The sequence below is a fragment of the Molossus molossus genome, unplaced genomic scaffold (genome assembly GCF_014108415.1).
Source record: "Molossus molossus isolate mMolMol1 unplaced genomic scaffold, mMolMol1.p scaffold_m16_p_7, whole genome shotgun sequence".
Taxonomy (NCBI): Eukaryota; Metazoa; Chordata; class Mammalia; order Chiroptera; family Molossidae; genus Molossus; species Molossus molossus.
In genome coordinates, this window is record NW_023425401.1 from 68,078,174 (window position 1) to 68,091,188 (window position 13,015).

The window sequence follows — 13,015 nt, forward strand, 5'->3', positions numbered from 1 at the left end:
CCCCATCCCCACCTTCAGTGTACTGTTGTCTGTGTCCATTAGTTATGCATATATGCATATAAGTTTTTTGGCTTGTTTCTTCCCCCACACACCACCCCCATTCCTCTGAGATTTGTCAGTTTGTTCCCTACTTTCATGTCTCTGGATACATTTTGTTCATTAGCTTATTATGTTTATTAGATTCCACAAATAACTGAGATCATGTGATACATTTCTCTGGCTGGCTTATTTCACTTGGCATAATACTCTCCAGGTCCCTCCATGCCATCTTAAAGAGTGAGAGATCTTTTTTTTATAAACAGCTGCATAGTATTCCATTCTATAAATGTACCACTGCTTTTTTATACACTCACCTACCAATGGACACTTTGGCTGTTTCCAGATCTTAGCTATTGTAAATAACTCTGTTATGAACATAGGGGTGCATAAATTCTTTCTGATTGGTATTTTAGGCTTCTTCAAATATATTCTTAGAAGGATCACTGGGTCAAATGGCAGTTCCGTTTTTAACTTTCTGAGGAAACACCATAGTGTTTTCCACAGTGGCTGCACCAGTCTGCATTCCCACCAGCAGTGTACTAGTTTTCCCTTTTTTTCACATTCTCACCAGCACTTGTTGTTTGATGATTTTTTGATAGTAATTATTCTGGCATAGTCTTTTTAACTTGCAACTTTCTGCTAATTAATGACACTGAGCATTTTTTCATTTCTCTTGCCACTTGTATGTCCTCTATGGAGAAGTGTCTATTCAGATCTTTTACTCATTTTTTTAAAAAATATTATTTTATTTATTTTTTATAGAGAGAGAAAGGGAGAGAGAGATAAAAACATCAATGTGAGAGAGAAACATCAATCGGCCTCCTTTTGCACACCACCAATCAGGAATCAAGCCCACAACCCAAGCATGTGTCCTGCCTGGGAATCAGACTGGGACCTCTCAGTCCATGGAACAATTCTCAGTTCACTAAACCACACCAGCCAGGCATCTCTGCCCATTTTTTGTTAAATCATTTTTCTTCCTTTTGTTGAGTTGTATGAATACTTTATATATCTTGAAAATTAACCCATTATCTAATGTACCATTGGCAAATATGTTCTCCCACACAATGAGTTCCCTTTTCATTTTGATGCTGGATTCTTTTGCTGTACAGAAGCTTTTTAGTTTGATGTAATCCCATTTATTAATTTCTTTTCTTTGTTTCTCTTGCCCTAGGTAATGTATCATTGAAAATTCCACTACATATGATGTCTGAGATTTTTCTGCCTATCTTTTCTTCTAGTATTTTTATAATTTCATGACTTACATTTAAGTATTTTATCCATTTTGAATTTATTCTTGTGTATGGTGTAAAATGTTGATCTAGTTTCATTTGTTTTAATGTTTCTGTTCGATTTTCTCAACACTATTTACTGAAGAGACTGTCTTTACTCCATTGTGTGTTCTTGCCTTCTTTGTCAAATATTAATTGAGCATAATGGATTGGGTCAATTTCTGGATTCTTTGTTCTGTTCCATTGATCTACATGTGTATTCTTGTGCCAGTAGTAGACTGTTTCAATTACAATGTCTTTGTAATATAGCCTTATATCTGATATTGTGATCCCTTCAACTTTGTCCCTTCTTTTTCATGATTGTTGTTGGTATTCAGGTTTTCTTTTTTATATATTCCATATAAACTTTTGGAATATTTGTTATAGATCTGTGAACTATGCCATTGGTATTTTAATAGGGATTACATTGAATCTATAGATTGTTTGGGGTAGTATGGACATTTTAATGATATTGATTCTTCCAATACATGAATATGTTATATGCTTTCACTTTCTAATATCTTCCTTTATTTCTCCAATGTCCTGCAATTTTCAGAGAATAAATCTTTTACCTCCTTTTCAAAGTTTATTCCTAGATATCTTAATTTTTTGTTGTTGCAATGGAAAATGCAACTGTTGCCCAGCTGGTGTGGTTCAGTACTTTGAGTGTCATCCCATGGACTGAGAGGTCCCAGTTCCATTCCCTGTCAAAACACATGCCTAGGTTGAAGACTCGATCCCCAGTAGGAATCATGCAGGAGGCAGCCAATCGATGTATTTCTCTCACATTGACATTTCTATCTCTCTCTCCCTTTATGTTTCTCTAAAAAATCAATTAAAAAAACATATAAAAAAGAAAAGAAATGTGATTGTGTTCTTTGTTTCTCTTTCTGAGTGCACATTATTGGTGTATAAAAATGCCATCGATTTATCGATGCTAGTTTTGTATCCTGCCACTTTGCTGAATTCATTTATTAAATCTGGTAGTTTTTTGGTAGAGTCTTTATGGTTTTCTATGTACAATATTATGTCAACTGTGAATGATGATAGTTTCACTTCCTCCTTTCCAATTTGGATGACTTCTATTATGTCTTCTTGTCTAGATGCTGTGTCTAAGACTTCCCGTACTATGTTTAATAAGAGTAGTGAGAGTGACCATCTCTGTGTTGTTCCTGTGTCTAAGAAAAGTGCTTTTAGTTTCTGCCCATTGAGTATGATGTTGGCTATAGGTTTGTTATATATGGCCTTTATTATGTTGTGGTATGATTCCTCTAGTCACACTTTGCTGAGAGTTTTTATCACAAATGGGTGCTGGATTTTGTTGAATGCTTTTTCTTCATCTATTGGTACAATCATAGGATTTTTATCTTTCATTTTATTTATGTGGTGTATCACATTTATTAATTTGCAAATATTTTACCAGCCTTGTATCCTTGGGATAAATCCCAATTGTTCATGGTAAATTATTTTTTGTTATACTGCTGGATACAATTTACTAACGTTTTGTTTAAGATTTTGGTGTCTATATTCATCAGGGATATTGGCCTATAACACTCTTTCTTTATAGTGTCTTTATATGGGCTTAAATTTAAGATTATGCTAACTAACCTCATAATAAGAGCTTGGAAGTTTCCCATTGTCTTGAATTTTTTGAAATACTTTGAGGAGAATAGGTGTTAATTCTTCTTTGAATGTTTGCTAAAACTCCCCTATGAAACAGTACTGACGAAGGCCTTTGTTTGCTGGGAGTTTATTGATTACAGCTTCAATTTCCTTAGTTGTTACTGGTCTGTTCAGGTTTTCTGAATCTTCTTGTTTGAGTTTTTGAAGATTGTATGATTTTAGGAATGTGTCCATTTCACCTAGGTTGTCCAATTTGTTGGCGTATAATTGTTCATGGTATTTTCTTATAATCCTTTGTATTCCTGTAGTGTCAGTTGTTACTTCACATCTTTTTTTCTGATTTTATTTATTTGGGTCCTTTCTTTTCAGGACTGCTTTTGCATGTTTCATAGATTTTGTGCTTTTGTGTGTTAATTTTCATTTTTTGTTTCCAGGAAGTACTTTCTTTTTTGAGCTCTTTGGTAATCCATTCATTGTTTAATAATATGCTATTTAGACTTCATGTGTTGAATGTTTTTGAATGTTTTCATTGTAATTTATTTCTAGTTTCATGGCATTGTGATCCCAAAAATTATTGATAGAATTTCAAGCTTCTTGACCCTGTAGAAACTTATTTTTTTATGCTAACATATGGTCTATCTTTGAGAATGTCCAGTGTACACTTGAGAAAAAATATATATTCTACAGCTTTTGGGGTGAAATGTTCTGTATCTATCAATTAAATCCATCTGATCTAGTGTTCAATTAGAGACTCTGTTTTCTTATTAATTTTTTTTGTCTAGAAGATCTAGCCAGTGCTACTAGGATTGTATTGCTATTGATCTCTCCTTTAAAGTCCTCCAGAAAATTTTTATATATTTGGGTGCTTCTATATTGCATGCCTATATGTTTTCCGGTGTGATTTTCTCTTGTTAGATTGATCCTTTTAATATTATGTAGTATCTTTCTTTGTCTCTTGATATGGCCTTCATTTTGAAGTCTATTTTATCAGACATGAGTATTGCTACACCGGCTTTTTTATATTTCTCTTTGCATGGAAAGTGTTTTTTCATTCCTTCACTTTCATCCTGTGTAATTTTTTTTTTGTCAGTCTCCTGTAGACAGCATATTTATGGATCACAATTTCTTATCCATTCAGCTATCCTATGTATGTTGATTGGAACATTTAAGTCACTTACTTATTTATTGTCATTTTTAATTTATTATGCCTATATTTCTCTCTATTTTTTTTTTTCTTCTTATGGCTGTCCTATGAACATTTCTTATAATGCTGGTTTGGGAGTAATAAGTCTCTTTAGTCATTTTTGTCTCTGAAGCTCTTTATTTTACCTTCTATTTTCAATGGTAGTCTTGCTGGATAGAGTAGTCCAGGTTTTAGATTCTTGTTTTTCATTACCAAGAATACTTCATGCCATTCCTTTTTGACCTGTAGTGTTTCTGTTGAGAAATTAGCCAACACCTTTATGGGAGCTTTGTTTTAGGTAGTATGTTGCTTTTCCCTTGCTGCCTTTAAGATTCTTTTTTGTCTTTAATGTTTGGCATTTTAATTTTTATGTGTGAGCATCTTTGGATTCTTCTTGCTTGGATTCTCTGTGCTTCCGGAACTTGTATGACTTTCTTTTTCACCAAGTTTTGGAAGTTTTCTGCCACTATTTGTTCAAACAGGTTCTCTGACTCTTGCTCACTTTCTTCTTCTTCTGTTACTCCTATGATGTGGATGTTGTTACATTTTATATTGTCCCACAGCTCCCTTAAACTTTTCTCCTGTTTTTTTTTTTTTTTTCTTTATTGTTTTCCAATTGAGTAATTTTTTATACCTTGTCTTGTAATTTGCTGATCCAATCCTCTCTTTCCTCTAATTTATTGTTTATTCCTTACAGTGTATTGTTTATTTCTGCTGTGCTATTCTTCATTTCTGATTGGTTGTCTTTCATTGTTTTAAAATATTTTCTCCTGCTGTTGAACATCCTTATAATCATCACTCTGAACTCTATGTCTGATAAATTGTTTATCTGCACTTTGTTTAGCTCTTATTCTGAAGGATTCTCTTAATCTTTCATTTGGGGCTTGTTTCTTTGTTTCCCCATTCTGGCTACCTATTTGAGTTTGTTTCTATGTTTTATGCAGATCTGCTATGATTCCCAGTCTAGGTTAGGTGGTCTTACTTAGTAGATGACCTGTGGGACCCAGTGGCATAGTCTCCTTGATCAACAGACCTAGGTGTTGGAATAATATCTTTTGTGTGCTTTGTGTGGTCCTTGCTGTTGTAATGGAATTTTTATTGTTACTGGCCCATTCATGCATGGGTTCAACCCTCAGGCTGTCTTACAGTGATTCTCAACCCCCAGAACTGTGTACAGGCTGCTGTGCAGTTGCTTATCACGTGAAGTGTAATTCTTCTCAGCAGGGTTTGGAGCCTGCCAAAATGTCCCAGTGGATAGCTATGCATTGCTTGTGGTTCCCTCTGCTGGGGCTGAATATGTATGGAAAGGACCGAGCTGAACTCCTGGGTCTGCTTTTAAAAACCCCAGCCAGAGGCACATGAGAGGCAAAGGCTCAAAATACCCAGAAATTCACCTCTGCCTGTAGGCTGACTGTTAGTCTTAGTCACTTAATGATCCTCATGCTGTAGTCCTCTGACAGGCATAAACTTTACTCAGCAGATGGGGCAAGAAAATGTCCAGTGGGTGGGAAAATTGCTTCCCCTAAGGTTATAGCCACTTCGGTTGGAAATCTTTGCCTGAGAAATATGGCTTCTGCAGCATGGGCTTATGACTCAGCACAGGGATCCAGGTAGAAGCCTTCCCAACTACTTCCCAGAGCCGTGAACCCCAGAGTCTCCTCATGCAGCTCTAATCCACTTTGCCCTCCCTCTGCTAAGCCCAAAGTGGGTGGCTACAAACAAAATTTAGTGCATCGAGCCTTCAAGACTGTTTGTGTTTATAGCCATCTCTTCCTACTGGGCAGAACCTCTGGTGTTTTTCATGGCTAGGTGTTATGTGGACATCTTTCCTGGGTTTGTTACTCTGAGTTGCGGAGCCCAGCTTGGGATTTAGGCCCCAGACATCTAAAGAGGAAACCTCTTGCCCTGGCCGGTTTGGCTCAGCGGTTAGAGCGTTGGCCTGCGGTCCGGAGAGACCCGGGTTCGGTTCCCGCTAAGGGCACGTACTTCGGTTGCAGTTTGTCCCCGGCCCTGGTTGGTCGTGCGGGTGGCAGCCACTCGATGTGTCCCTTCACGTCGATGTTTCTCACTCTCTCTCCCTTCCTCTCTCTCCCTCCCACTCTATCTGTACAAAAAATGGAAAAATATCCTCAGGTGAGGATAAAAAAAAAAAAAAAAAAAAAGTAAAGGGGAAACCTCTTGCTGCTGAGATATTCCTCCAGAACTTCAAGTGCTACCTGTGGGATCTCAGCTAGCACTTCCATGCCTCTATACTTTCTAGGAATCTTGATGTGGGCTCCTCTTTACATCCCTGGTTATAAGAGTTTTCTCTAGCTAGTTTTCAGTTGGTTATTTAGAAGCCTTTTCTATATTTTAGCTATAATTCCAACTTAGTCCTTGGAGAAGGTCTGTGTAGTATCTATTCAACCTGCTGCCATTTTGAAATCCAATCTGCTGACATGTGAAGGGTTCAGCTTTTCCCACTTTAATTCCCCTAGGAACCTACTCTTTCTTTTGGAAAACAACAAAAAAGAAGCTTCTAGCAATTTCATTTTTAGAGGCCAGTACATGCATTTATCAAATTACTCCCTGGTAATTATAAGTCACAGCTAAAGACAGAGAGAAGCACCTATCTGCACTCTCACCATGCCTGGGTTTCATCTAATTTTCCCTTATTTTCTTTCATCTAAAAGGTGATTTTTACAGTGATTTCTTTTAATTAAATTTCAAGTTCTGGGCTTACTATATACTTTGAAAATCAGTTTTCCAGATGATGAATGTATCTAGTCAGAATTATAACTGGGGACTTGTTCAATATAAAATGGATTAAGATTACATTTTCTGTTTTATAAAATGCTTAAAGTCCAAAGATAAAAGATGTTTACTGTCACCCAATGTCTGGTTGCAGGAGTAAACTGGGGTGGCCCTAGGTACTAGGGTGAAAACTGGCTCTCTTAGGAAACGAAAGACATGCTTATCCCACTTCTCTGTACCTTTTGGCATTTGATTTGCTAGAACACTGATGGAGCCATCTAACATTTGCTGTTTATTCCCCTTTCAAGGAGTCAAAAGGCTATCCTACCTACAAGGCAGTGTTCAGCTTGGAGAAAACTCTTTTGAGTCCTCTGCCAAGGCTGCTTTCATATAGTGGCTAATTAAATGATTAAATAAATCCAATTAACTGGCATTTTTTATGTCAGTCATATTTTATTACTCCAAGTCCAAAAAGAAGAGACTATATCGCTTTTTCCATGTTTCAATCTGTAATTTCATGGAAACATAGGCCACTCTATAATCTTATGGAGACTAGAAAATTCACTATTTAAGTCAATAAAGGTTAATTGATTTCAGAATTGTAAACCCCATAATATTTGGCATAATAATAGCTACTAAATGTATCATGCATACCATATCAAGCTATTTCATGTAGTTGCCAATTTCATCATGTATAGGGTATGATTACTCAAAAGAAAAACTAGCTTAATCTTGAGAAATATTCTATCTGTGGACAATTTTACTTATAATCTTTGGGGAATAAATCAATTGACCATGAAACACAAAAATTTGTTTTTGAGATCAATGGTGAGTAGGCTCCCTGGTTCCATTTAGAAGGGTTTGATGATTGTCTTCAAAGTATTTGGAAGCTTTAGCACAATAAACACTTTGAAGCACAATGCTTTGTCATCCTCCTGCCTTAGGCCTACTGTTTCTGGCATAAATTAGCAGTGTTCAGTTTTCTTTGTTTTTCTTTTTTTCTTTCTTTCACAATAGAAGAGTTTCCCCATAATAACTGCCTTTATCCCATGTGAGTACTAAGCCTTTCAAATGGCCTAGGCTGTTATACTGAACTGTGTTGGGACAACCTCATTAATGAAAGACATATTATTTGGGGTCTTTGTTGCCACATTATAGTATTTGTCTTAGAGTACTGTGTCCCCCCACATGACAGTGATGCAGGCACTTCTACCACTATGCCAGTAGGAATTACAGCAACAAACTAACTCTTATCCTGGGTGGCTTTTTCAATGCTCTTTTCTGACAGTGACTGGCCCTTCTCTCAACATTTCCTCTGACTTCTTCCAGAGCAAAAATCAGTTTTAAAAAGATTCATCATTTTTACTTAGTTGGTCTAATATTTTCCAGAATCACTTTCAGATTTTAACGGCCAAGTTTTCTGCAAGAAAAGTATTTTCCTGTTGTTCCTCCAGTGAATCAAAGTTATGGTGGAACTCCTAGGATTACAGGCTCTTCTTGAAATTGGGCATAATCAAGAGGAGCAGATTGTCTATTTTTAAGAAGTCTTGAAACAGCTCTTGGTTTTTTGCCAGTAGATAAACAATTTGCCTTCCTTATTTTAATTATTGTCAGCGCTAATTAGATGACATGTAAAGCCTAAAAAGGAATAATGAAGAATTGTTATTGAATCCTGCTTTTTCATGGACCAAAGACTCAAAACTGGATGGATGCAAAAACACCAGAATTCTTTAAAAGGAGCTGGTACTTGATCTATGCAAGGAGGAATTTTTACATTTCTCTGGTTCTTTTGCTTGGACATATCCTCAGACAACTATCTTCTGGGTAAGGATTAAACCTCTATATAAACTGGATTTAGATTTCCCTTTAAATAATGACATATTCTCTCTATATATCATATATGTTAAGTATGTAATATATATATATAACATATACATATTATATATTATATATATACGTACATTTTTCTATACCTGCTCTCAACTGTTTTCTTTGTCATTTTTGCCTTAATTATAATAACATCCATTAAAATGTCATAATAATATTCATTTGTGATTCAGTGGAATTTTTACTTAGTTCCTAAAATGCCTTCATTATTAAACTTGGTAGGAAATGAAGGTTAATACATGTGCTCATACAACACACACACACACACACACACAAAATCAGAGGGCCCACAAAGTAAAATCTTTTAGACAAAAGGTTTTCTCTAGCAAAATATAAGAACATAAAAATAAAACAAATTAATAAATATTAAGCAAAAGTATAATCAAACCGACCAGGGCAATAATTCCATTTATTTTATTATTATTATTTTTTAATTTGGAACTTTCCTACCTAAAACAAATAAAAAGGGTTCAGTATGAATTTGCATGAATTTGGCATTTCACTTGGAGATAGTACAAGTGAACTATCTGGTGAGTATAAACTTAAAAAGTTAGCAATATCTGCCCTGGCCAGTTTGGCTCAGCGGTTGGAGCGTCAGCCTATGGCCGAGAGAGACCTGGGTTCGGTTCCCGCTAAGGGCATGTACTTTGGTTGCAGTTTGTCTCCAGCCCTGGTTGGGTCATGTGGATGGCAGCCACTTCATGTGTCCCTTTCACATTGATGTTTCTCTCTCTCTCTCTCTCTCCCTCCCACTCTGAACAAAAAATGGAAAAATGTCCTCGGGTGAGGATTAAAAAAGAAATTTAAAAAAGTTAGTAATGTCTTCAATGCTTAGCTCCCCCCATCCTTCTTTTTTTTTTTTTCTAGTACAAAAAAAAAATTAACAAAAAATGGAAGTATGAAATAGCCAAAAAGAAAATTAATACATGTGCTAATATAGATTTTAATATTGATCTGTCTTGAAATCCTAGTTCCAATGAAGTTATTTTATGCCTCAGATTCATTAGTAAAAGCAAGGATCACAATATGTACTGTTCAGGTTAGTTAAACAATATATGAAAGCAAAAAAACAAACAAACAAAACTGGGTACATGCTTGGTTCATATGAGCATTTATAAAATTTAGTTTCTCAGGAAAAACCGCTGGAATAGGCACAGATCCAAGAGAAAAAAACATATAGAAGAAAATGTTTACCAATCAATTCATTCTTGTCTGTACTTCTTCAATTTCAAATTGGTCCTATTGTCCCCAGTCCTTCTTTTTCTATATATCTAGTTTTCTAGCTTTAGTTGCTCTGTTGTGTAATTCCAGATTTCTAGCTAGAAAGGAAATGAGGATGAATTAGGAGAAGGAAGGAAGAAGGAGGGAGATAGTGAAGGAGAGAAGAAAGTGGGAGGGAGAGAAGAAGAAAGTGTCTTTTAATTTCATGTTACTTGCCAATACAATTTGAGAAATGGGAAATTAACAAAATGAATATAAATGTTGCTGGTACAGGCATCTGCAGCCTATATAAATCTCTGCACAGCAATACATATTATTTTTCTATCTAAGCTTTTATTCCAGTGTTTGTCCTTTCTCTCCCATTCAATCTATTTCTCATACTCTTTCCATATAATTACAGTGGAAACAAAATTATTACCCCAAAAAAGATGTGCAAAGTTGATCTTGGAAAACCAATAAGACATAAAATAAAAATAAATCTCAAACAGTTCTTTTTATTTAACATAAGGCCAAAGAAGCTATCAGGCGTTGCTGAATACTGTCCACTAACTGTACAAAATATTGACTGCATGCCTTGCAAACACCAAAATATCCGCCGGAATGCCATAGAAATAAATAACTTCTGCTATAAACACATGGAAACATATCAAATTGTTATCTCTTTAAACATATTGTAAATAAAAAATTACCAGTACTTCTACACAATAAATATTAAGAAATTATTGACATAGTTGAAATGCACTCATATAAATTAATAACTTTAATTACATTAGCCAAACAGACATCGGTTAAAGAACTGCATGTAGTATGTAAAAAAAATGAACAAAATAAAACAAACACACAAACAACATCAAACACAAAACATAAAAACTTTTAAAACAGGACAGGCTTTAGGTTATCTTGGCTTTCATAATTATATTTTTCTTTTAAAGAAAAATATCAACCCATTGTCAATGCACTGTTTTTCAAAACATTTAAATAGAGGGTAAAACACATTGGAAATTAATACAGAAGAATGATTCACTCTGTGCATAAAAAATAAATAATATAGCTGAGACATATGGTTTGTTTCTGCTCTTGAAGATGTGAACAGCTTCGAAGCATTCATTTTCTCTAATCCGTTCAACGGCTTCTCAGTGACAAAGGGTTTAATTTCAACACATACAATGTCCACCCACAAACCTTCTGGCCACATCTACAAATTTCATCTATTGTGTAGGTTTTCAGGGTCACTAAGTTTTTCTTTACATTGAAAAGGGAAGTTGCCAAAAGGTCCACAGGAAATAATTTTTTCAAGTGAATATGATCATTTGAATCTAAGCTCAATACAACTGAGGCATTTGTATTCTCATTTTTTTAGAGTCACCTCAAGGTCCAATCCCATGAGGGAAAAAAAAAAATTCCTTGCTCTACATAAGAGGAAGATGCAGCTTCTCTCCTTGAAAACAGAGTGTGGAATCAATCTTAAATAAATAAGACATTGATTGGTCTTCAGGGACAAGATAATTCCAGCTCAGTGTGCTGAAACTTGTCTTAGTTTTAGTGAAACAACAAATGTTTCAATACAATCTACAAAATAGTTACCATTCTTAAAAGATATTTGGTGACAAATGCTTTTCAGAGCTCTTAAACTTGGTATGGGTAGATTTTTTAAGAACCTGGAAATTAACTCTAGAGAAAGAGTTGAAAGATGCTAAGATTAGATTAAGGAAATCATACTATGAAGAACACAATATGATAGAATTTAAAAGCTTTTTCTTTTGGCCTCATGCTGCTATATGAAAAGTATGGTTGTTCACAAGGCTGCATATCTTCCAAGATTATTAAAGATAGTAACAATATATAATTCTATTTCAAGGCCATATAAATTTAATAAAATAGATTAAAGTTTATGTGTGATAACCTAATTAATTTAAAATAAATAATCTCATCAAAATATTCTCATGGAATTTCATTTTGCTCTCCTTATAGTTACTGTGGCTACTAATCGAACTCCATCTAACCCCCAATATGTTGAAATCTTAAAGGGCTTAAAAAGATGGCATATATATTTGATATATCATACATGTCAACTGTCTTTGCGACCTGTTGCTTTTTCCCTGGCCTTTGGCCATCTCTGTTATTGCATAATGAATTTGCACTTGGCTTCCCACTCTATTTTTGGTCCAGTACCAAATAAGAAGCAGTTCAAAAGGCCTTCAACATTTTTCATGAAAATTTGTAAACTATGAACATCAACATCTACTCCTCTCCTCAAAATTTTCCTCAACACACCCACCTTCTCCACCCACCTTGTTTCCTGGTGAGTGGTTAAGAGTGAAGAAGTAAGTACCAATTTTGCCTCTTCTCTCTCTCGTAATTAGAATCCACTCTCATGCAGTGCATGTTGTGTTTCCTGCATAATAAATAGTGAATGTCTAGACTGTGGTAAGTATATCTGCCAGGTAATGACATTAAAGTTATTTGCCTACATACAGCCTAGTGTTACCATACACTGATTTAGTACAATAGCTAAACCACCCTTTCTAACATTTGGTTTCTCACTAATATTTTATTTTCTTACAATTATTTTTTTAATCTATGAATTGACATAGGGCTGACATTTCAATATTTTACAAAACATTAATGAATGTAATTTTTCCCAATTATTAGAATTTTTTTAATGTTTGCAAACTTCAAACAAGTCAGTAAAAATAAGGCTCCGTACTTTTAAAAAGCATATAAATGATTAACTTACAGCTGTTCTAGGCAAGATAAATACTGTGAAATAAACTATTAAAATTTAGCTTTAAGCATGTACTTTTATATTTATAAAACAAAGTAGCACCCTCCCCACATTTTGCATCTGAATTAGTACATACCAATTTATACATCAAAAATTTGGGCTGTAAATTAAAATACTAGGAATTTTTACTCCTTCCCCATTCCTGCCTCCTCTTAACTATTCTCTTCCTTAATTATACTCTTAACATCCTCTCCCAAATTATTTATCTTTTAACTGGTGGCAGGTAATATTTCTCACATTCAGGTCTTAAACATTTTTAAAAATTTCACTTAA